Source organism: Trachurus japonicus, chromosome 17, assembly GCF_045865225.1.
Source record: "Trachurus japonicus isolate A0001 chromosome 17, Traja_1.0".
Lineage (NCBI taxonomy): Eukaryota > Metazoa > Chordata > Actinopteri > Carangiformes > Carangidae > Trachurus > Trachurus japonicus.
The window spans coordinates 18,259,087-18,272,236 of NC_140923.1; the positions used below are offsets into that span (position 1 = coordinate 18,259,087).

The window sequence follows — 13,150 nt, forward strand, 5'->3', positions numbered from 1 at the left end:
AACATTTCCATGCTGTCAAGATGCAATTTATGTATTATCAGATTTTTGTTTAGATGACTGAATTTCTGACTTTTGGCCATTTCATCACAACAGCTGCCCGGGCACTGGCTCACCTGAGTGGATAAATGAAGCTACACAGCAAGTCTCACTACCAGCCAATTAGCTCAGCAAGTTAGGAGCTGGTTCTTGGTGTCAGAGATTGTGAGTTCGAGATCCAGCAAGGGTGATGATGACAATGACAGATCAAAATGTCACATGTCCTCAAGCTGTTTTGCTGTCTAGATGCAATTTATGTATTAACAGATTTTTGTTTAGATAACAGAATTTCTGACTTTCTGAAATCTGCCTTGACAACAGCTGCCCGGGCACTGACTCACCTGAGTGGATAAATGAAGCTACACAGCAGGTCTCACTACCAGCTAATTAGCTCAGCGAGTTAAGAGTTGGTTCTTGGTGTCAGAGGCTGTGGGTTCGAGACCCAGCAAGGGCAATGATAATGATGATGATAGATCAAAATGTCAGTTGTCCTCAACACGAAACACAAGACAATTGTCCTAATGGTGGCATCACAGAAAAAAAAAAATCCAAATAGCTTGGACTGGACCATGTGCGAAGGCTCCTAACATCTTAGAGTCATAGTAGATGTTTGACAAATACATATCATTATTTTACCTCAAAAACAGATTTTTCTTTTTACTGTGGTTTCAAATCTGCCTACACGACAGTGAATGGCTTACTCAATTTGTGAAGCCACGTACTGTTGAACTGCCACATGTCAATTAGCTCAGTGCAATAGACAATGGTCTCTGGTTCCAGAGGTTGTGGGTTCAATCCTCAACTGATGCAAATTGAACATTATAAGGTCAACCGTCCTGTCTTCCTGTTCTCCTGTTTGTTGCTCAGAATTGCCTAAATTTGCCCAAAAGTAGCCCGGACCCGACCCATCGCTGCGCAGCAGCTATAATTTTTATTTGTATCACTGCCTGCCTGTCACTACCGGTATTTCCTGCAATTCATTTGCAGCCCACCAGTGGGCCCCATTGACCTACTAGCTATTCATTTCATGAACCTAACAGAGCCGATGCATGTGCAAAAGTTTGTGTACTCCACTTAGTCAGCTCCCTGTTTGCCAGGAAGTAAAGGGGTTGAAAAAATGTTCTGTTTGGGGTTTGTGAGGTAGCCATAGCTAGCCCAGGAAATGTCACAAGGAGAGAGGGAAGAATTGTTTGATACCACTAAATATCAGACATCATCACCATGTCAGGGTTCTTGAGTGTAGCATATTACATATGAAGTAAATCAGCCACGATTCAATTTAATTTTAGCCTGTTGTATTTTAGATAACCCCAAGAGACACATTTTTTAAATTTCCAACCTTTTTCTATTTATTTAAATGTGGATCTGATTTTTAACAATAATCACAAAGTGCTTCATTGGAAGGAAAATCATCTAAGGATGATAATTGGACAGTAAAACACAACTCATTGTTGAAACTGTGTCAACTTGAAAATATTTTATATCACAACAAAAAATAGTTGTTATACTTACTACCCCGCCCCCTGGTTTTGGAGTTTTGTCCATATACCTTTTGAATTTTCCATAAGACTTTACCACAGAAGACATTTTAACATGTAACAGCAGGAAAAGCACAGATGTAAATAATAAAATGAATGGTGGCCGTTTTCTTTTCAGTTGCTTCAGTTTCAGGGTTCTCGTATTGTGCGTGCTGGCCCACTACACTGGCATTACTTACTGGGACACAGCAAGCTCCAATTATGTTTTCAATGCAACCACCAGACATGATACCTGGCATGGTGATGATATTTTTTCTCTGCTTGCTGTAAGAGATCATCCAGAGTCCAATATAATACTAAATTTAACCAAAGCACTCATGCCAATGGTCGTCTACTTACTCCACTGTGATGAGTAACTGAAATTTCAGCATCTGGTGCTGATGTAGGCTACATGTTCATCATCTTGATTCTGTGGTAATCGACTGTAACTCACACCAAAGCATTTGGTATTTGCAATAGCTTTTGTACATACATAAAAATAGTTTGGGGTACCTTGTTCAAGTAATGTTCTATCTAGTAGATAATGATGGTGAGCATAAAGATGCTTTTTTTTAATGGTGTAGTTCACTTGTCTTTAACAAGACTGACTGTTTCAGGGGATTTCACTGTAAGAAGTCTCTGCGCTGCTGTCAGTTGTTTCCAGTTAATTCTCAGTTGAAGTCTGGACGTAGGCTGCAGTGAAAGTCCCTTTTTCCCAGCTGTCTGTCTCACCGCTATTTTTGGCTTGGGCCTGTAACTCTTTCTTCCGCAGCTTGTCCCTTCTGGCCCTGTTTTCTCTTTTCCACTCCAGTTAGGTCCTCGCATTTGTGCATGTCAGCAACCGACGATGACTTCATTTAATCTGACCTCAACAAAAAGATAAAATACGTACACTGACAAAAAAAAAAACTGCTCCTTAGACTGCAATCATCTGACAGACACCATCCCTTATAGAGCCTCTCGCAACAATATGTGGATTAGTCACAGTGCTAGTGTTGAAAATCAATATGGCCTGGTCCCATGACAGTAACTTTGAAAATAGACCTAATTTTTTAGAATACACTAATGAGTCCAGTTTGCCGATGCACGAAAATAAGTGGCTACCAAAAAGTGCTGACAACTGTGGATGGTGTTTAGTGTTAAAACTACCTTTCCCATCATTACTCTTCCAGAACATTGAACAATAAACTGAACCCAGAAATACCTCTTTGTTTACTGTGTTGTTGTGTTGAGGCCCATACAATTGAGCCTTAATTTACATTTCAAGGAATCATTGAGGAAATGGCCTTATTTTCAATGATGCAGAGATTGGTTTTAAATTGACCAAACGTTGTAAATTATGTGTGTGTAGCAAAAAATAAAATAAAAGCAGTTTTCCTGAAATTAGTGTTGGGACATGATGGAGCATTATGCAATCACCTGAACAGGTCAAATTATGACTGTGGGGCAAATTAAAAACAGTAATTTCTGATGGCGTTGGGCTATTTTTTTTTTTTTTTTTTAATGCAATGCCTGTCTTATCGTCAGAAATGCCAGACCGATCTTTTCATACGAGATTCAATGATGATTTTTTTAGTATGTGTGGAAGGATGTGAAAATAAATTATTTTTTTCTGTTCTATTTTTAGTACATTTAGAATTGCTTCAAAATTTGCCCTCTAGAACACTAATTGAAATGAATAATTTTTCACAATTGTATCATTTTAACAGCATGCTGTTTTGTTCCCTTTGCTTCTCTTTGCTGCATTCTCACTTTTCTACACCAGAGGGAGCTGGAGTGCACTTCTTTCATGAGGGCATTGCTCTGCAGCCTCCTTACAGCAAAAACAGGATCTTAGTATTTTTCTTTGAGTGTTCAGGACAGATGAGAGTCTTCTCTCTGAGCCACATGATTAAAGTGAAACTGCTAGGTAAGCCGTGTTGGACACTTTGACCTCACATACTGATCCTTTCTCGCTTGTCTTCGGGGTGTTTGCATGCTTGTTAGGCCATATGTCTATGCAGACATGTACTGACAAATACATGGACATGTACACACAAGTTCATGCCTTTTCCGCCACGCTTGGGCACAGACACACATACACAAAAGCATGTGATCACATGATGAAGCCAGGGTGCGCAAAGAGTGATGATAATCGCTCTCCTCAGGCTATGTCTTTGAGGTCATCTTGATGGGACGCTAACCATCAGAGGGCAGATGTTGTGAGCAAAAGGAACACTTTCATCTCCTCTGTGAAATACGTGTGTCCAATGTGATAATGGCACAGAGACACACTTTGCACACACTTAAAGGCAAGACACAGGATGACAAGAAATGCATCCTGGAACTGTCTCTTTTTGGGTGACCCTGACTTTTTTGACGGCATGCACTATGGCTAATGGCTCTTCCCTTGGGATCCGCCACTGAGCAGGGTCATGTGACTTGACGATATGTTTCTTCTAAGTTGTTGCTGCTGTGACAAGACTAATAAGACCAACATTTGTAACTTTAAATGAACTGTCCATGCTTTCGTAAAAGCTGTTGCACTGTTACATTCAAATCTGTAAAAGTCAACAGGTAAACTAATAACTTTCGAGTCCCTGGCTGATTATGAAGCCCCTTGACGTCCAGTTGGACTCATAGGGGACAAGGGGGGGAAGGGGTTTGTAGGGATTAGAGAACAAAAGGATCCTTCTCTGTCATCAAAGAGGATCTGCTCCCAACTCATCCCCTGCTCTGTGGCGACAGCTTTTTATTTTTCGGGAGTGACGGCTGGAGGGAGGAGGGAGGGTGGGATATAGTGGGAGAGTTTGATGGTAGGGGATGCAGATTTCAAAGTAATCTTTAACTTTAAGCCCTGCAGTCCCTGTGAAATGAAGCCCTCTGCCCCAGAGACAGTGTTGCCTATGGCTCCCAGTGGAAGCCTGCCACCCCTTCTCTTCTTTTTTTTTTTCCCAAGCTTTTGTCACGGTGGCATTTAAGTGGCATTACTCACCGACTGGATGACCAAATGAAGGAGTCCCTTTGAGGGGCCTGAAAGAGATGGATTTTAACTTCTGAGACCAGTGTCGCCTCTTAAAACAACACTAAGTGGGGATAAATGCCTGCTGTGTTATTAGGATTCAGCAGATACCTAAACTAAATGAAGACATGTGATCATCTATGAATCGCAACTAAGCAAAATAACTCAAACATTTTTCTAACAAGTGTTTTCTCCATTATCTGAGATGATTGGTGAGAATGGGTGTGTATTTATGGCCTAATTTATTTGAAAGAAATCCACAAAAATTCAATTAGGCATTCTTTTATTGCATGCTCCCCTGTGACCTATCGCCTTTGAGAGTGATTTGGGCATAGACCAAGTCGTTAGTGAACTCTATGTTCTTGCAGTTTATATGACCTGGGAAATCAAACTTAAGCCCATCAGATGATTTAAGAGCCCTAGGAGGTCATCTGCACTTCCATTGTCTCACCTCTTTACAACACTACTTATTTTGGGCCCCCTACCCCAAAGTTATTTCTCTCATCTTGTGAAGGCTCATGTCCCCTCAGGGTCATTGGCCGAGGGGATCCCCTGCTGACCCGGTCCACCATGGGGAGTCAGTGTAATAACACAGAGGTGGTTATGGGGTAAACAGGTTCTGTCATTGGCACAATAGGCCATGTTGTTTGAGGTGGTGGCAGCACAAGAAGAGTATAATAAATCAGTTACTGACAGCTTGACACATACATCTTCTTACAGAGTACCCACCAAGCACCTTATGAAGTTTGTCACATTTGTCAGGTCAGTGCAGCAAAGTTCTAGTGCTAATACTGTGCTGCTAATATTACCAATAGCAAGCCAAGTTAAAGTACTCTTTCAACAACTTTAGCCCTTCTGTTATCATAGTATAACAGCTACTTGCACACACATGTGTTTTGTCCAAACACAGATTTGAAGTCCATGTTCCCCTTTCCAGGGGTTAAAATGAAAAGGTGCCCTCTGTAAGAAAATCAAGTAACATAGGAGGTATTAAAGCTGCACATGCTGTACCCAAACTTATCCTTGTAATTTACTTTTACTGTATATGCTAGCTAGAGATTTAACTGGAGGGTTTTATGAACTTTACATAGTCGATATAGTATGCAGGTTTTGCTTGAGCCATGGCACTCGTACATTCATCAGTTTAGGTCAGTATAGACCTTTTTCACAGCAGACATTTAAGCAAATGTTACTAATAACATTAGCAATAGCATTGTTCTATTTTAGTCCAGTAAGACAGTGGAACAGTGGGTCAGCATACACAAAACTGGGACTCTGAAACTAAAGCAGCAAAGGAAAGTCCAGCCACGATTCATTTAATATTTTACACAGGTGCTTTAGACTGTGGCAAGTCAGAGTTTCTTCTGTGGAAAAGGCTTAGGCCGTGAGGGCTGACTGACCTCAAGACTAGGGTTGTATGATTCTCTGACACCACAGTAAAAGTGCATGGTCAGATATCTGTATCTTTCACAGGCAAAAGTAAAAGCTACAGTTATTCAGTTGTCACATAAATCTACAAACCGCTGACACATTAAAGGAAAAAAAAAAAAAGTCTCATTAAGGTGCTGGGGCATCATGAGCCACCAGTGCACGTCTCAGTGCTACAAGTCTCTGAACTCTGAAGGGATATAGGCTGCAATTTCCATAAAGCATTCCCTTTTTTGTTTTTACTGGAGATTATGATGCATCAGTCCCCAAATTTCCCAGCCCTAATGGGTTTAGATGTGGTGGCTGCAAAACCTGTAGCATATTGATTCACATCATTTCCTTTTTTGCCCTATTGATGGAGGCACTGTCTGTTTCTCTGCTCATTTTACAGTTTTTCATTTCATGGGGCACCCCCAGTTCACTGTCAATGACACCTCTCCACAAAAGTCATTGTTGCTATTAGAGTCTTTCACCATTTATATTAATACTGACAAGGATGTCTAAACATCCTTAATAAATGGTATTTCCCTTTTTTTTTTATATAGCCTATACTGGTCAGGCAGAGTTCATGTGTCAGCAGAGCATCACATTATAGCCTATTAGAATTGAGGGAACTGAAGTTGCTTGCTTCAGTTTCAGGTCGGTACTTCAACATGCACATTAACCAGGTGAGAATGAGCGAAAACAGGGCGAGGACACTGGCGACGAACAGGCAGACGGGGCCGACCGGCGAGGTCGTGCTATTGAAGTTATGTACAAAAATGAGGCCCAGAAACAGCAACACCACCATGGACACGAAGGAGAAGATGGCGCACACGCAGCCCGTCGCAAACGCAACTTGATTGCAAGTCTGACAGCTGCCGTCGCTCTCCTGGGAGGCTGCTGAGGAGCAGACGGACGGACCCGCGGTGTGCTCGTCCGTCGCAGAGCTCACACACTCGTCGTGCGTGGGCAGCGGCAGCGGCAGCGGCAGCGCCTCGGTCAGTGCGGTGTTGTCGGGGAGGTTGTGAACGCGGTATTCCGGTACCGGAGTTCGGTGGCGACACACAGGGCAACTCACTCTCCATCTCCGGCCGTCCCGGGAGTGCAGCACGTCGAGACACTCCTGGCAGAAGGTGTGGGAGCAGGCCAGCAGTTTGGGAGTGCGTCGGTCCAGGTCGAAGTAGTTGTAGCAGATTTTACACTCGTATTCGTCGCTGAGGAACGAGTCGCTCCGGTCCGGCACAGAAGCGTCGGCCGCCTCCGCCATGTTCCGTCCAGAAACAGCTTTATTTCTCTATAGCCTGTTCTGTCCGTCGATGACCGGAATCACCGGATGATGAGAAAACATGTTTAGGTGTGAGAAATAGGCTATCCACATCTCTCTACATTCCCCTGTAGCCTACGAGTCAGTCCCGGTATTTGCCCCGTTTCCATCCGGTGGTGCGATAGGCTGTAGCCTGCAGCTACCTAGACTTGTTGTGTAACCGGCCCGGGGCACAACCCGTGCACAGCGGCCATAGCCATAGCCTACTGGGTCTTCATCATCATCACTATCAAATTACCAGAACTAAAACCCCGTTTAGTGCTGATGGACTTGTACAAATTGATTTCCCAATTCGGTGTCTGTCACCTGGTTGATTTGTCACAAGTGTTGGTCATGTGTATACGGCGGGTTTAATCGGTCTATTTAACCGTATAATTAAAATTTAGCGCCTGCGGTGACACTGTGCAGAGCGCCGTGTGTTTGTCCGGCTGCGGTTCAGCACCACAGGCAGTGGACAGCGCCGAGCAGCGCGGCCAGTGGTGACACCTTGAGCTGCGGCTCAGCACCGGTGCTGCACCGCAGTGGACACATCAGAGACCTCTGCACGTAGCCTACTGTAGCCTACTGTAGCCTACTGTAGCCTATGTGCTAACGAGTTTTACTTTTTCATGGAAATGCCGAGAACTTAAAAAAAGAAAAGAAAAAATAAAGGGGCATTTTCTACTAGGCTAAATGAATGAATGTGTTTATAATTATGTAGGCGTCATGCACCAATTAGGCTAAGGTGCCCAGCCCATAAGGGCTTACAAGACACATTTCATATTTAGACAACAAACAAAATCATCTAGATCATCTAAATAATTCACTTTTTCTTATAGGCTAGTGTCCAGGCACTTTTTATGAAAGTAAAGACTTATTTTCTGAAAAACCATTTTACCTCATCATCAGCCCAAAACAACTCTGGCTTCACATTTGCATTTTCTGAAACAAAAACTGCCTGGCTTCGTCATATAACGCACAATCAAACACGAAATGCAGTTCATCCTCAATTACATTTAGATTACATAATGTGCATAGTATTCCCACCTCAGGCAGTTCGGAGCTTTGGTTTAAACCAGATGTCATCAGCCCATTTTTCTTTATACTCAAGAAATAACTTCACAAAATTAACATTAGTGAAAATATGTTGTTGATCGGCCTTGTTAAAAATAGCAATCATTTCATGGCACCAAGGATAGTCATGTGCTACTCCTTCAAGGATGTTTCAGTCTGCTTTGCTTTCATGGAGACTCGTTTAGGTTTTTCTTGCCTGTCATGTTGTGAAGGCAAGCAGTGGCTCAGAAACACATGCACATTTGCAGCATTTTTGTCATAAGTATACACCTGTGAATGGCATTGTTTAGGCTGCATTGTAATCTTGTTAAAGCAGAAATTATAAATAAAAACAGATCCACCACTGCTGGAAAATCAATCAAATTGTGGTTTAGCAGTGTCACATCCCTTCCAACATCCTTTCCTGTTTGACTTCTCTGGATTAAAACCCTGTCTGCTATACACAAGAATAGCAGGCTAGACTGTTAAGTGAAAATAATTGACACTTCTTCTTCACACATGATGGCGCACTGTCTGAAGACAACCCCAGTATGAAGGTGTGCAGTATGAGCTGTAAGATGTGTCCATACATTGAGCTGACAAATGCCCTCTTGTGGCCACATCAATGCATGCACGCATATTTGCTCACTGATAGCAAGGTAGACTTGGGTGATTGCATTCAGAGTCTAAGTGGATAAGAACTGCATGCAATAACACACAATTCATTACTTAACAACAGTGTGGTAACTGTAATGAGTTACAGTTGTTAATGAAAACAGTGTAATCACATTCAATATGCTTCGGGAACTATTTGAAAGGTGAATTTCGCAGTGAACACATAATTTGTTAAGTAAGTGAAATAATTCACCAGTGATCAAACATTTAAAGACCTATCAGACAGTATTCTTTACATTACAATAACATATAGAATTTTAATTAATGTATAGCCTATCTAATCTTTGGGGTGGAAGTTGGATATCCACTTCTAGGTGTTGTCAAAACAATAGATAACATGTGTTTGTGCCGCTTTCTGACATGAGGCAAAGTGTATTGTAAGACAGATAAGAATCTTACTTCAGGTAACACTGCAATGTTCATCATGGGACCATAAACTATTAGCTCACTGTTTTCAGTCCTTCAGTTTTGATGAACTGATAAAATAACCCTGCATGCCCAGAGGCTGTGTGGTTAACAAATGCTTCGCTCCTTTATTTCTTTTCTCCCTCTCACCTGGATTCACCTTCTGGGGTCTTTGTTATGATAACTGCAGTCAGTTTGAGTCACTGCTGAAATGTTGTGGGTCACATGTATTTGATAAGATCAAACACATCAGGAAAACACTGCATCTTTTGGAGGCACCTTGTAGCAGCAACATCCCAAGGCTACTAATCAGAGTGGATTTCCTCATTCTGAAGGAACAGCGTTTCTCAGATGTCTATCTATCTAAATGTCGACTTGGCCATTCTTCTAATCTGTTTCTCCTATTTCAAACAATGTCCGCTCTGTAGTCTTTGTGATGCAAAGCTCTTTTGAATTACCGTCTGTGAACTGCTGCAGGTTAATGAGGACAAAATATCAAACAAAACCAATGCTATATTAAAAAATCAATCAGGTATTTGATTGGCATTAAACACGCATTAAGTCCTCCTAATCATTCATAATCATAATCGTAACATAAAATATAGTTTTTGTATTTACATCTACTACATAAATAATCACAGAATGAATAATTAATCTGCTTAACATTTAGTCCCAATAAATGGAAGACCTGTTACATTAAGACATAATTTCAGTGAAGACGGTACATTGGCTTCAGATTTGTAAAAAGCTGCCTCTGGGTGACATGGACAGAAATAATAAGGCTGTAAATCATTATTTCCAAAGCTGTGTTTGCAGTAATTCAAAGAAAACATTGGCCTTGACAATGATGAGCCCTCTGAGAATGACAGCGGTATAGAAACTGATATTATGGCACATTATTTGAAATTGCCTCACAGCAGTGGTGTGATTCTTTCAAGAACAATAAAGTTTAAGCACATGCTGCTTTACAATCTGTCTTTATAAACCTAAATGCTAATTCAGGTTTTCAACTTAAGTTGTCTCTTGCTCTGGCTTTTCACAGCATAAGATCGAGTTCCCCTCAACAGATACAGTATCTATTTTACAGCTGAAGAAATGCATGACTGACAATTTTAATTTTGAGAAGCTTGTTAGTTCAGCACTTTACTCCAAATAGTTTATGGTCAGATAATCACTGTTATGATTTCATTACATTTACATGTCTATCTATATTTGATCTTGTGTCTGTCGTGGTAATCATGAATGCTGAACAGCATTGGAAGTCCAAGATTTTTTCCAGTAGTCTAAATAAGCCCCATACTGACGCAGCATTATCACTATAGGGCCAAGCCAAGATCAAAACTGCCTGTGGGTTATTCGGCTATTAGACTAACTTTATCTTTAGTGGAGGCAGAGCAAATCATTGTGTTTATTTAATGTGTATGGTTTCAGAAATATAGCCTCCAAAGCCCCTGGCTTATTCTGTGCATATGCCTGGTAAATGCAATGTGCTCTTTCTTTTTTGGGGCCATTTTGTTCCTTATTTTTGATGCATTTTGTCCTCCACCACCACCACTGCACATTTCTGACTCAGCTTACCTCTCTAATTGATTTGACATGGTAGATCCAATATCCTTTTCATGATAGTCAAACTTTAGTGTGATAACCTGCCACCGCCCCTCCCCCACTGCCTCCACTCCTTCTTTTATGGACATATAATGTTTCCACATGTTCTGTGTCCACTGTTCACTCTTATACAGGGAATAAAAAAAATATATGAGCCACATGCCGAGGGAGATGGATATGAAAGAGACAGAAAAGTGACTGCTGCTGCAAACCTGAGTCGTGTTAGACTAAAACAAATATGAAGAATCCTCATTCTGCCTCCTTCATTAATATCTATGTGTGTGTTTTTTCTCTCTTCTCTTTTTATAAATGTAACTCTGTCAGGTCGGTAGCACCACAGAAACAGCTGGCTCTGCTTATTCCTATTTTCACATGGAGGATTTCTTCATCCATCACCATGTGACAGTCTTTTCTTTGTTGTTGATATGTTTAGACAATAATGCAGCAAGTATTGACAAATCCAATGGTGATCAAGTAATTATGTGGCAGAAGGTCAGCTCTGATGATGCCTCAGTTTGTCTTCTAAAGGTCATGACCAACCACTCATTCAAGGAATGCAGGTTGAGGAGGCCTCTGAACTGAACCAACCACTATTATACATGTACATAGCGTGGTGTTGTTCCTGGGGGAAAGGGGAAAAAATGTATCGGTCTGTTAAACACGCCTCATTATCATAATTATCAAAACTCGACAAGCTTCGAAAAAAGTCAAATGATCCCTCATGTGGCTCTATGTGTCTATAATCGACCATTTGCACGGATGTGTTACACTGCCGTGTGGCTCGACCACGGGTCTGCGCAGCAGCTATTGTTAAATTAGTGCAACTATTATATCAGATGAGCATGCAGAGCCTTTTAAGCGTAGTATGGTGGAACTCGTGGAAAGAAAAAAAATAGATCCTCTTCTCCACCGATTTCTCGCCTGACTTCCACTGTCTGTGTACTGTCTGCTGGAGAGAAGCATTTCCTCAGAGGCTATCAGCCTATATTTCAATGTAAACTTGTGGGGATTCATGGGAAATTACGGCTGTAGTGTAACGTTATTACTGCCCTTTTTTGTACCTATACTAAAGGGGAGAGAATATAATAAAAAAGTCAACGAAAAAATGAAATAATTAGCGTCACATACACAATGCCAGTAGTAGAACCTTACAGCGCTGCACACTTTATAGGCTGTAGACTGAATATATTCAATGGGCCTATTACAATGCAGCAATAACATGTGAGGAAGACTACAGGCAATGATGAAGATAATAATAATGATAACGAGAAAAACAACTTCGTGTCAGACATGATTCTATAATGAACATTAGTATAGGAATATGGGACCTATATAATAATCAAATGTCATCGTAGTCTCACCTGTTGCAGTTCTTTTCTTTTGTCTTCATGCAGTAAGTCCATGTTAAGTTTTTCTCGCACGTGCTGTTGACTTTCTGCACATAAATGAGAGCTGCACTGCATGCGCATTGATAACACAATATCAAATGTAATATTTAGTCTGTTTCTCCCCCAAAAAAATCGATGCGAAAAACAATAAAAGTAAATAATAGGCTAATTATATTAATCATTAAAATGTTCTAACAAACCGTTTATTAATTATATAAACGACCAATACAATGTGGTGCTGAAGTTAATGTCAATATGCCCAAATTATCAAGCGTTCAGGTGTAGTGTGTATGTGTTTGTGTGCGTACAGTAGCCTGTGTTTGTGTGGCTATAGGGCTACCTGAGAAGTTGCAATGTATAAACTCTCAATAAAAACGTCTTCATTGATAATAAACTCTATCATAGAGAGTGTGATTTTAACAATTAGTTATATTTGGGAACCTATTTTATAAAATAAACCTGTAGGATTCTCTGTGAGTGTTTCGTGCATCAGTAAAGTTCCCTGTGCTGCAGAGGCTGAGCTGCTGACTCCTGACGATGAGGAGCAGGATGTAGGTAATCCCAGGGAAACAATCATCAGAGGTCATAATAACTAGCTACATCCTCACCCAGGTATTCGTTAAATAGGTTTTTATTAAAAGTTGTGCACTTTTGTCAAAAGTTTGAAGCTTGTGACACGACGTGCTGACCTCGTGAGGTCAACCCAGACAGAAGGGGAGCTCCTGCCGTCCAATCACAAAGCTCCCCCAGCCTCAGA

At 41.1% G+C, this 13,150-nt stretch overlaps 1 pseudogene; it reads right to left on the reverse strand.

The window, feature by feature from the left end:
• Positions 1-6,478: 6,478 nt before the first annotated feature.
• LOC146970486 (RING finger protein 228 pseudogene) lies at positions 6,479-7,311 on the reverse strand (annotated as a pseudogene).
• Positions 7,312-13,150: the final 5,839 nt, after the last annotated feature.